Source organism: Echinops telfairi, unplaced genomic scaffold (genome assembly GCF_000313985.2).
Source record: "Echinops telfairi isolate 266 unplaced genomic scaffold, ASM31398v2 ScPeMD7_3533;HRSCAF=4204_1, whole genome shotgun sequence".
NCBI lineage: Eukaryota > Metazoa > Chordata > Mammalia > Afrosoricida > Tenrecidae > Echinops > Echinops telfairi.
In genome coordinates, this window is record NW_022107432.1 from 15853453 (window position 1) to 15866060 (window position 12608).

At 39.8% G+C, this 12608-nt stretch overlaps 1 pseudogene; it reads left to right on the forward strand.

Moving 5' to 3' along the window:
• The first annotated feature begins 10117 nt into the window (after positions 1–10117).
• On the forward strand, positions 10118–11846 carry LOC101661229 (annotated as a pseudogene).
• Positions 11847–12608: the final 762 nt, after the last annotated feature.

Genomic DNA, 12608 nt, shown 5'->3' on the forward strand with positions numbered 1-12608 from the left:
ACATGTCAAGTGGAGTGATGCCACAAGGCAAAGGCCCTTCCCTCATTGTCTCCCTAAGATAGTTACTGGGTAGTTAACCTTGTGCATTGAGTTTAGTTCCCTGTCAGTTTTGCAGCAAACTGGCTCTGTATTTCAGGTACAGACTCTCATAATTGTGGTCATTAGATTGAAGCACACATTCAGAACTTCAATGTCATATAACTATGATGGGAATGTGAATGCTTTTGCTGTGATGGCCAGCAAGCTTTCCTTCTGCATGTGTGTTGTTACCGTTAGGTGATCTTGAGTCATTTCCACTAACAGTTACCCACTTAACAGAGTAGAACTGCCTTATTGGGTTTTCTAGTCAGTAATTTTTATGGGAGCCAACTGCTATATTTAGTATATCTTTGTACCAGATTGCCACTGACTGGGACACAACTGTCACACCCTCATTTAGTAGCAAAACACTTAACTTTTTCTTCAGACAGATTTCCTTCCATATACCTACAGTGAAATTGAAACCCTATTAGAAAATTGTTTGGATGTTGTGTTAGTCTGGGTACTTTGGAGAAACAAATCCACAGAAACTCATGGATAAGACAGAGTTTTATATAAAGGGTAAGTGAGAATTAAGAAAACATCCCAACACAGTGCTGCCCAAGCCCACAAGTCCAACATTAACTCATATGTACGACACCAATCCACAAAGTCCTCCTCAATCTCGCAAAACAGACATAATGATGCCAACTGCAGGAGGAAAGCTGAGTCAGTGAGCATGTAAACATCTCAGCGCTGGCAGAGGTCTGCACACGGCTGCTCCAACACCCAGGGCTGCATCGGGGTAGGTCCATGTAGCTTCTCCTCAGGGATGTCTTGCATGAAGTGAGCCTTGCCAGCTGAGCAGGGAACTGGATAAGGCAGCTGCACCCTGGTCCCATCATCAGAAAGCAAGAGACCCTAGAACTTGAAAGGCGAGGCTCACCGAGCCATTTATCCCTCCACCCTTCAATTAACCCCACATGTGTTTATCGGCCAGGTTGGCACAATGAACTAACTCAGATGTCAAGGAATAAGAATAAAGTGTTTTTAGCCGAGTTGAGTGATAAATGACATCAGGATACAAGAGTACAATGCATCATTTTCCTAAACGTATCATTTATTTTAGATGCCTGATTATTATACTGCCACTAATTCTATAAATAAGTAGTGGAAACAAGTAGATTATAGGTAAAAATCTCTCTCAACATTTTTGTAGCGAGCTTCCAAGAGTGTAGATAGCTGTGGCTCATCATTCTCCACTTGTATCTCCTTCACAGTTTCCGTTTGCCAGCTTTGTTTCAGAAGGATTCAATCCCCCGGTCCATTTAGAGAGGGAAGGAGAGGGCTTTCTATTCCTGTAAAGGGTCACGGTCTCAGAACTCTCAGGAGCAATCCCACCCTTTGCTATAAGGTTGCTGTGAGTCAGCATCAACTTGATGGCAATGAAGGGTTTTTTGATTGTTTTGTTTTTACACATTTAGATTAATTGACAATGTTCATCATATGCTATGCTTTCCTTCTGCTTGGGACCCTTGAACTTTTCCATTAATACTTGGCTACAGAATTAATATCCCATCTTTGTTTCTGAGGAAAACATAAAGGTTGATTGTTATTTTTAAAGAAATGCTTGGTGGTGCATTCATATATTTTGATAAGTTTTGTTTTTATCCTCAGAAAAAAATGAGCAGTCAAGTATTAAAATTATTTAATGGGGATGTTACAATAAAATTGATGCCTTTTGAGTTAATGTGCAGGTATCTATTTATTTCAAGCTGTGAGAGAGTCATATGCATTCTGTTTTTATTAACATTTTTACTTTAGTAAAATAACAAGGGATTGCCTGTTGATCATGAGATGTGTGAGAGTACTCTTGTTTCCATGCGATTACTTCTATTAAAACATTTTTTTTCATATCACTATAAAAATGAAACAGTGCCATTGCCTGTGAGAAATAATGGGAAAGGTAATTCACAAAACAGTATCAACAAAGGCATGAAGTAGAAAAGAGCAGGGAACATTCCACAGGCAATGGAATGAATGGGAGCATGACACACGGGGAGAGAAGATGCTAGAGACACAAGCGAGGTCATTTTCGTGGAGGTCATTGATCCATTACTTTTGACAATGGAGAACCACTGAATGTTTCCCAAGGGGAAAAAGTCTCTCTCTTGACTCTTTGTCCTCTTATTCCAACCGCTCTCCTTTTTATCCTCTCTCTTCCTCTTTCTCCCTCTTCTTTCTGTCACCTTCTCTTTCTGCATTCTATTATCTCTCACTTTTTCCCATCCTTTCTTTCACTCACAAGCCTTTTTAGTCTTCCGCAAACCTTTTTTTCTCTCTTCCCCTTCCTCTTTCTTTTATGAAATGAATTCATTGGCTCATTCAGTGAGGTGTTTTATTTATTACTAATTTTTTACATAAGATATGGAACTATGATAGGAAATGCATTTTTATGGTCAACCTTGTGAGCTCACTGTGGTAGTTACATAATCTGGGATTCATTTGAGGATTAAGAGTGTAGGGGTGGAGTCTAGCCTGTCAATCAGGATGTAGCCAATGAAGCCTCTGTGTGGACATGGCCTTCTCCTGAGGATTCTGGGAACTCCTGTATTCCTCCTTGGAGGCAGGAGACTCTCTCTCTCTCTCTCTGTCTGTCTCTCGGCTTACTCCTTGGGAAACATCCCTGTGGAGAAGACACAGGGAGAGAGGCAGATGGAGTCATAACTATGGTGCCAAAGAAGCCATGTGGAGATCCCTGCCAACACTGAGATACTTACAATGTCACTGCATCCACAATACTTCCCACCCACTGGTCTGTGATCTTCCTGCATTCAGCATAATCCCATGTGTTTCATAAGTCTGAAGAGGACTTTATAGATGAGTATAGGACATACGGGCTAATAATTGGACCTATGGACTTGATCTACATGAGGCTGGGATGTTTTCTTAATGTACAATTACTCTTTATATAAAGCTTTCTTGTACACCTATGAGTCTCCATGAATTTGTTTTGCTAGTATACCCAGACTAGCACACACACCCTTTTCATTTTGCTTAGATGTTCCAGTTGCTACCAAAACCAGTTGCTGATTTTGGAATGGTATGGCACCTAAATTAGCTCCTAATAAAATGTTTAGGAAAAAAAAGTATAATCTATAATGGAATAGCAGTGTTACTTCATTGATATAAAAACTAGAAGATTAAAAATATTGGTGAATATAAGTAATAAGAACAGGTTGGTTGATCCTTGTGACTTGGATTTCAAACAATATAGAAAGATCTATGTAGTGGGACTCTGTTTTGGAATGAAGCATTATTTGACATAAGCTATAGAAAGCTGAATCCAAAAACCAACCAAACTCACTGTTTTCAAGTCAAATCCAACCCACAGTTACTCTATAGAGGTTTTCCAAAGCTACGAATCTTCCAAAGAGTCGATCGTTTACTCCCATGGAGCAGCTGGTGGGTTTGAACCTAGACCTTGTAGTTAGCAGTTAAATGCTTACCAATAGCACCACTAGGACTCCTTGGAAAATAGTATAGGTGCACTACAGATCGAAATTAAATCATTATGAATTATAAAATTTGAAACAGGAATATTGCAAAGGAGAAGTATTCTTGTTACCCTTTTCTTCTTCAGTTGTCAAATAAAGGGAATATTTTGTAATATAGTCAACACAGGAAAAGGACAGACTCTCTTTTATTATAATAACATGTCGGAGGAAGGCTGGAAGGAGCTTACAGGCTTCCTTATACAGTATGGACATTTTGATTGGTTTTTATATCATTCACCCCGAGGCAAGATCAAAGAACTTTGCTGCTCTTTATTTTTAACTCTTCCATAGAGCCAGAATATCCTTTTATGCAGAATCCCTTCTGTTGGAAGTTGGTCAATAGAGAAAGAGGGACCTAGGGCAAAATAGAAAGTAGAAGGAATGAGAAGGATTGGAATGAAGATGGGGGAAGGGGGATCAAATGAAGGGCAAACACTTTTGATAGACTAGACTCTGTATTGACAAGTACTCTTATTAAGCACCAAAGGGTATGCACTAGTACAGATAGTGAGTTCCTGTCACTCTGATTTTCAGTTATCCTCTTAGCAGTCTAACAAAGGGTACGTCTCTGCAGCTTGACTGCAGATAGCACTGTGTTGATCATGAAATCACAAAAGGCAGGAACAGGTCTGGTTAGGATAGGTGTGTCCATTGTGACTCATTTCAGCCTCTGTACATTTTATGGTACAAGCTGCATAGTCTTTAGCAATGCTCCTACACTTGTTATTCTGATGTATATTGTCAGGAACAAGCTGGAGTAGTGCTCCCTCTCACCTCTGCGGCAAGTCTTAGTAAAAGAGCTTACCGGTAACTTACCACTAACTCCCGATTAACTCCAGAAATAAGGGGAGTTTACAAGCTTTAAATTGAGTGTAATTGTTTTCCATTCTTGACTAGGACAAGAACTGTGAAAAGGAGAAGTGTCGAATAAATAAGACCTCTGTCTTTATTGTAAATTCTGTTCTGTATGGACAGTTGTGTTAGAGGTCAAGTATATTGGGGGCCATGTTAAAATACTCATTCACTGCCATTGAGTCGATGAGGACCCATAGAGACCCTTGAGGACACAAGACTGCAATTCTTTCCTGGAGAAGAAAGCCTCGTCTTTTCCCTGAAGGGCAGCTGGTGGTTTAGAACTGCTAATCTCATGGATAGCAGGCCAATGCATAACCCACCACACCACCAAGGCTCTCTCTTCATTAATGTAATATCCTGAATCTTGAAATCCTGTAGATTCTTAAAGTATAAAGAAAGGAAACTTAATAGAAAGAAAATAAAACATGTGGGTTGGTTCTCGATTCTTGGACAAATGCAGTTATTATTCGATGATGATTCATTAGTTCTCTAAATAATATTTAGGTTAGGAGAAGTTATATGTTTGCCTGATTGGTTGCATCTAATTACTCTTGTGCATCACTCATGGTGATATACTAAGTGCCATGGAGATATATGTGATAAATTTAACTCAAACAAACTCACTGCTATTTGGTTGATCCCAACTTGTCTTCACCCTGTAGATTCACCTCATATTCACAGAGGAGAACTATGAATTCTCTATGGATTTCTGAGACGGTTAACTCTTTATGAGAGTAGGAACAGTAATTTTTGTCATGTGGCGTGTCTAATAGTTTCAAACATATAGTTAGCAGCCCAGTGTGTAATCCATTATGCCACTGGGCTTCCTCATGATGTATTTAGTTAACAAAATTATATTCAGTGGAATCATAGCCTAAAGAATTTTTAAAGGGCTAACCTTATGAAGAAGTTGTTTTAAAATTCTTTCTTGGAAATTTAAATCTGTTACATGTCTGTAAATTTTAAGGTGCATAAATCTTCTGCCATCAAATTGATTCCAAGGTATAGCAACCTTATTGAGGGTTCATGAGATTGCAAACCTTTACATAGTGTCTTAAAAAAGCAAAGATGTCATTGGAGGACTAAGATGCACCGACCCAACCCAGGGTCTTCTCATTCATCTCATGCTCGTGAGAGCTGGACAATGAATAAGGAAGGCCAAAGAAGACGTAAGAAGAATCCATCCATATAAAGTATGGGGTTGGAGAAAAATACTGGATATACCATGGAATTCCAGAAAAAAAAAACCCAGACAAATCTGTCTTGTAAGAAATATAGCCACAATGCTTCTTAGAAGCAATGATTTTGAGATTTTGTCTCATACACTTTGAACGTGTTATTAGGAGGGATACATTCCCGGATGACATCATGTTCAAAGTAGAAGGTCAGCAAAAGTAATAAGAGAAGAAGAAGAAGACCCTCAAGGAGATAGATTGGCTCAGTGCCTGCAACAATGGGCCCTGATGTAACAAGTCTGAAGATGGCACGGATGGCGGCAGTGCTTTGTTTTGTACGTAGATTCATAATGAATCAGAACTGACTCAAGGGCACTGTGCAAGGCCAGGTTGACTAGAGAAGAAAATCCAAGAACACTCATATATGTATAAGAAAGATCTTTATACCAAAGAGTAATTGCATATTAAGAAAACATCCCAGCCCAGTCCAGATCAAGTCCATAAGTCTGATATTAGCCCATGAGTCTGATTCTAGTCCACAAATCCCTCTTCAGATTCACACGGCACATACAATGATACAAAATGCAGGAAGATCACAGGTCAGTGGGTGAAGAGTCTTGTGGGTCCAGTGGCAGGGGAAGCATCTCCAGGACTCTTGCAGGTCTCAGTGTGACTCCAAGTGGCTTGTCAACAGCAAAGTAAAAGTAGAGAGACTGTACGTTCCCAGAGTTCTCATGAACAGGCCATGCCCACAAGGAGGCATCATCAGGCTGTGACCTGGTTGACAGGCTAGACTCCACCCCTGAACTTATTTATCATGTTGACATGAAATTATGTAACTACCATAGTCACCTAACGGTACAACAGATAGTTTGACAGTTAGAAAATTAATGTGTTTTTAAAATCTCTTAGGCACTTGTTCTACTGAAGTAAGCTCGAAGAAATGAACATATGTTGAGATATCATATCCTGGATTGTTATATCATCAGGCCTACACCCAGATTATGTACCTTCTAGCTGATGAGTCAGGGTCAGAACCTCTCCTCCATGAGTTGATGATTTGAAGCCATTTGCACAGTCAAAAGAATAAAGATCAAGTCTTAACCACTGTTCTCTATTGTTTTCTTTCTCAGTGCTTCCACTGAAAGTTGGAAGTTTCTGTGGCTAAGGGAATACCTCTAATTTCTCGAGAAATATTATTTTCATAGGTTGAGCCAATCCTCTTAGGTAATTTCATTATTATGATTTTATATAGGAAATCACTTGGCCTTTTAAAAAAATCATGGCAAAACTAGAAAGATTTTATAAACACACATTGAAATGTCACTTACTCTGTATCCATTCAACTTTTAAATTTTTCTTATGTGTTCTGCCAAATTTTGAATCCACAATCAATGCTCATGGAAGCATCAGTCAAGGGATCAAAAGATGAGTTGCATTACTTATTTGAGCATAGTGTTTTCTGTTTAACTGTATGGTTATGTCATTCTTTAACTTGAGTATTCAGAATTATTTACGTGTTCGTGTTCATTCTGAGATTTTAAAGTTCAGAAATTTGAAACCACCAGATGATCTGAGGAAGAAAGATGAGGCTTTCTACACCTCATCAAGAGTTACCGTATCAGAAACCCATGAGGGAAATTCTACCCTGTCTCATAGGGTCGCCATGAGTAGGAATTGACTCGATGGCATTGTCAACTCTATGGTAGTGAGCTTTGAGTAGCTGCATGGCTAGACATATAAGCTGAGTGAGTGTGGAAGGGAGCATAGGAGTATACCTACAAACGTATATAGGTTTGACAGGATATTTGTACATGGGTATTTGTTGCAAATTTATCCATGACTTTGGTGGAGTACAGAGGTGGCAAATTTATGAAAAGTTCTTCGATATAACCAAACACCCTGAAGAAATGAGTTGCTAGGCCTGAAGAATCAGGGCCATAATCTCAGGGGCCACAGAGATAAATCAACAAGTCACAGTCCTCAAAGACAGTGTTCTACATCCTCTTGTAGTAAGTAGTGACTGAGATCTTAAAAGCTAGCTACTGGTCATTGGATCAACTCTTAGGCTCTTCCATCTGAAGAGATAGATGATAGATAGATAGATGAAAACTAAAGACACATGTAAATAATTAGTTCAATGGACTAATGGACCATGAAATATCAACCTCCATGACCCCGTGGCCAGAAAAACTACATGATGCCTATATACCACTATCAACTGCTCTGAAAGGGAGCGCATTAGAGGGCCTGGGGCAGAGTGGGGAAAAAGGGTGGAACAAACACAAAATCATTCAAGAGAACAGGCTTTGTAGTTCGAGAGAAGCTAGTGGAATTTATGAAATGGGCTCAGTTACTTTTTAGATCTGGAACTTAGCTCACCCTGTGGCTTGATTTTTAGCCAACACACTAGACAAATCTATAAGGAGAATCACAACGCTAACGAAGTCTATGCATACCTTAGAACAGCCTGCAATTGACATCAAGAGGGCAAAGTCTGTTCAAGGACAAAAGTAATGCTGGGAGAGGAGGAGGAATGGAGGCAAAAAGCATAAGAAGATGAGCTGAGCGGTGTTGCATTGATGGATTTGCAATGAATGCGGTGAAGTGAAATATGTGTGACTTGTTGAATGTAAAACTGATTACCTTCTCTGCAAACTTACACGTATTTCACAATAAAAAGCAAAAGATCCATATACTCATATGTAGATATTGCACCTTGAAAATTTCTGTGTTACATTATTAAACATTCTTTTCTCTTCTCCCCTTCCCCTCTCTCAGATTAGAGAACCCAGGCATTATTATTTATACTTACATTTTGATAATAATGTCACTTAATTGGATGCATTATTGATGTGATTCAATTAGAATTATCGTATCTATTTATGCTTCCTCTTCATTCTCTGTATTGTTTAGACAGGGATCTATTTGAAGACCAGGGGTTGCTTTGATGAATGTGTATCAGCTATATCCAGCTCAAGTTCTATTTTAATTCACAATATCAACAAAAAATCTAAACAAAGAAGGCTATCTTCCGAATTATCCATAATACTTACTTAAATGTCCAAAAAGAAAATGAAAATAATATGATAGTAGCAATTGGAGACATCTTTCTATTATAGTTTAAAATATCCTCTGGATTTTTTAATTATTTAATTGAAACTAACCAAACCAGTAAAAGTTAAGACTGGATTTACCTGATCTCATAATTTTGAGTTTAATAACTGAAAAATGTAATAAATGCTTGACATCACAACAACAACATCTCCACTTGTCAATTGGATATAGAACATTATGTAGAAAACACAGACACCATTTCTTTAGTGCTAAATTATTCACCTGGCTATAAGGCCTTAGACAAGTGAACTTTTCACAGATTCAAAGGGCTAAATAGCTCATGGAATAAACCCCAAATCAACTCATAATGCAATTCTTCAAAATATGAAACTATTTATGAGTTTTTGAATGCCTGCTGTCTGCTGTCACATTGAAGCATGTCTAACTCCCCAAGAAACAGGGAAACAGGGCTTTGGTAAATGCACAACTTGTTATGCATTGCTTTTTTTTTTTTCCATTACATAAAACAAACATCCACCTCTCTTGTCCTTCACTTTTCAACACTATGTCAGCACTGAATGTATTAGGTCAGGATCCAGGAGAGGTTTCTAATTCTCTGCTTCTGTCTGTCAAGATCTCAGGAATAGAATCTCTTCTTCCTTCAAATCTTCGCCCTCAACAGGAGCTGTATTAGAAATGGACACTTCTGTAAATGCAGCTTGTCTCTCATGGCTCTAAACTTGGAGAAAGCATCTCATGCTTTTGAGAGAGATTCTCAAAAGCCTATGCAGTCAATTCGGACTAGTGAGGCTACCTTGTTGAATGAGAGTGGGCAGGCTGTCTCGCTCAGGATTGTCTAGATAGATCCCTATTCTTCTATCGTCATAACCATGCCAGATTCCACCTGATGCCAAAGAACAAATGTTTTAATGCCTAACGTCTGCGTTCCATTTTCAAATGCGTTTTTGAGAAATAATACATTTCTGAGACATTTTTTTACTTTTCTATTTTTCCCCCCAAGTTCCCACGCATTCTCAAACTTGTAAAAGGGGACTTTTAAAGGGGTTCTTTCACTTCCCTAGGACCCTAAAGTAAATAAATTGCTAAATAAATCAAGTGACAGTAGATGTATTAAAACCAAATAAAGCAATCCCTTTGCATTGCAGATTGACTGGTAGATTGGAACCCTATCCTATCAGTTAGCAGTCAAGCCCTTACATATGATCAAATCTAGAATGTAGCAACTCAGGTCCAAAAGCCACCTTCTGCATGTGAGAACCCTGAATAGTGAAGAAAAATGCAGTGTACTTTCATAAAAAATATAACATAAGTGAAATGGCTACATACACATGCACTTATGCGCAAGGGTAAGTTAAAAGCGTAATGTGCTGGACGACTCTACAGCACAGCCAGATAAGTGAAGGGGCAGCCTGCTGTATGAATTTCTGAGCCACCATGTCCAGCAGAAACAGCCACCAGCTGCCCAGCCACCTTCTGAAGTTGCAGAACCTGATCAAGTGGGACCCACGGTCCTCCATCATTGAAGAGTTTCAGTAGCACTATCATCACTGCAAATCCAATGTGGATATTTTCAAATGACAACCAAATGAACCCAGCAAAGAACTAGTCAAGCGGGCGATGTTTACAGCACAAACTGGTTGGTCACTGCTACCCAGCCCATCTAAGTAGCTTTCCTCGGGAACGGAAAGATCTCCTCTCTTACAATCACACTGTCTTGGATCCTGATCTTCAAATGACATTTTGTAAAGCATTGCAAAGTTTCTCTTACTGAGAAACAAGAATCTTATCAACTCATCGAGTTTCCTAGAGCTCTTCGTGGAACTTCTGTGTTTCTATGAGAAGCTTCTGAAAAGAATTTATACACTCACATTGTGACCGAGGGCAAGAACACAAAACAAACACAAGAACAATAAAGTACCTGTAGTGCTGCAAAATTTTACACAATGCTAAGACACAGTAATAAAACTACATCTAAGATCTCTTGGAATGGGATGATTGAACTCCACAAAGAAAACATTTGGAATTATGCCCAAACTGTCCATGTTACCACAACTCTATGTTTCTCCAAGGTCACTAATTTATTAGTGACTGCTTCGGCATTCTTCAAACAGGAGAAGCAGCGCAACTACTTGAATTCGAAGACATAAGGATCAACATCGAGAAACCTCCTAGTGCAGTATGCCACTGGGAAGGAAAGCTCCAAAGCCAAGGTGAAGACTGGAGAAGGCTATGAAAGTGCCCAAGATACAAAAGAAGAAATAAAGGGGAGTGTTGGACTTTTCAGCCATTCTCTCGCTTCCTGATCCCCAAGATTTTTCAGAAAAACAACTAAAAACGTATAGAGCTCCAAAGAGAACTTTGAAGTGAAGATGATGCTCAGGACCCTTATCTCCAGATTCCTGGGAATTCTTGTGCTTTTCTTCTTTAACTTCCATCCCTTTGTTCAAAACTTCTTTCAGCCCCACCAAAGTACCAAACATCCTTCTGTTTACTGCACACGCTTTTCATCACCTGGTGACCCCAGAGTTCATGCCATCATTGCTGATGACTGTGGCCAACAATTTCGTCACTGGATAGAACTCTAGCGAAGTTAAGACCTTAGGAATCAAGGCTATGGAAGAAATAACAGCTCGATGCCCCCTACCCATGACTGAAGGACTTCTCCAAGACCTGGCTCAGGAGAAAACACACAAAGATAAGAAGGTGCAATGTCAGCAGGAACTTTGATTCAGCTCTTCCGACCACGGAGTCTTCAGATGTTGTACACGGAATTCCAGGGTAAGCCGTCAGAAGCCTCAAGAGCACAAGAATACGGAGAATTGGATGCTCCGGTATTATATTCCAAGAGCAGATGTTCTGGAAGTTGAGAAAGAGGAAGAGGATGCGGAAAATGATGAAGGTGGGTGGAAAAGTGCATCTCAGTGAGGAGAAGGAAAATGGTGCTGAATGGGTTGATGGGAACCACTCTTCCGTGGAAGAACAGTAAGGCATTAGCAAGAAACTGGACAGCATCAACGTGGAAGAGTGGAAAACCAAAGCTGCAGCCAACAGCACCAGTTAAGTTTTAACTCCGGAAGAGTTCCAGAAAATCCTCATGGCCCCAAAGAGGAACGAAGGCAATGCTTCTCCTGGGAGATCAGAGAAGAGGAGGAACCAGGGGTGAGTTACTTGGCTTTGCAGACAGTGAACACCTTGAAAAACCAGCCTGACCAGGAAACAAGGCTAGCAAACTGCAGTGGCTTGAAAAACAGACGGAAAATAATTTGCGAGAAAGAAAACAAAAGAACCCCACTTTCAAGTTCCCCAAATAAAGGGAAGAAACGGATGAATTTATGAAGATGCTCCCCAAACTGTCCCTTCAGAGAAAAGCAGCTAGCACCAGGAGATGCACTTCGGAAAAAGAGGAAACAAGTGAAGTAAGCTTCCAGCAAGTTTCCCAGTGTCAAGGTGCATGCTAAATGTGTACCCTTACTCTAAAGCTGAATACGTCAATTATGATGGTTTACATGAAAACCTCCAAAATGACTCTTCTGAAAGCAACAAAAAAAAGCAGAGTCCCAGTTCATTGTTGCATGGGCTTATTCCAAACAGAACATCTTTAAACGTGTCTCCGTAATCAGTGGGTGCCTGCAGACCAGTTCTCTCCATAATATGCTTGTCATAGTTTCCTTAAAAACTGAAACCCAAACTCACTGCCCTCAAGTGGTTGATGCCTCATAGCGACACTACTACAGACCGAGTAGAAGGATCCCGGTGGGTTTCTAAGACTGTACGCTTTACAGAGTGGAGAGCCCGTCTTCCTCCTGTGGAAAGGCTGGGGTTTCAAACTGTGAACCTTGCGGATCACTTACAGACAAGTAGGACTACCTAAAACAATAATTTCGGAGGGGATCTCTCAGTCAGTTAAATTCAAAGCAGATGAGCT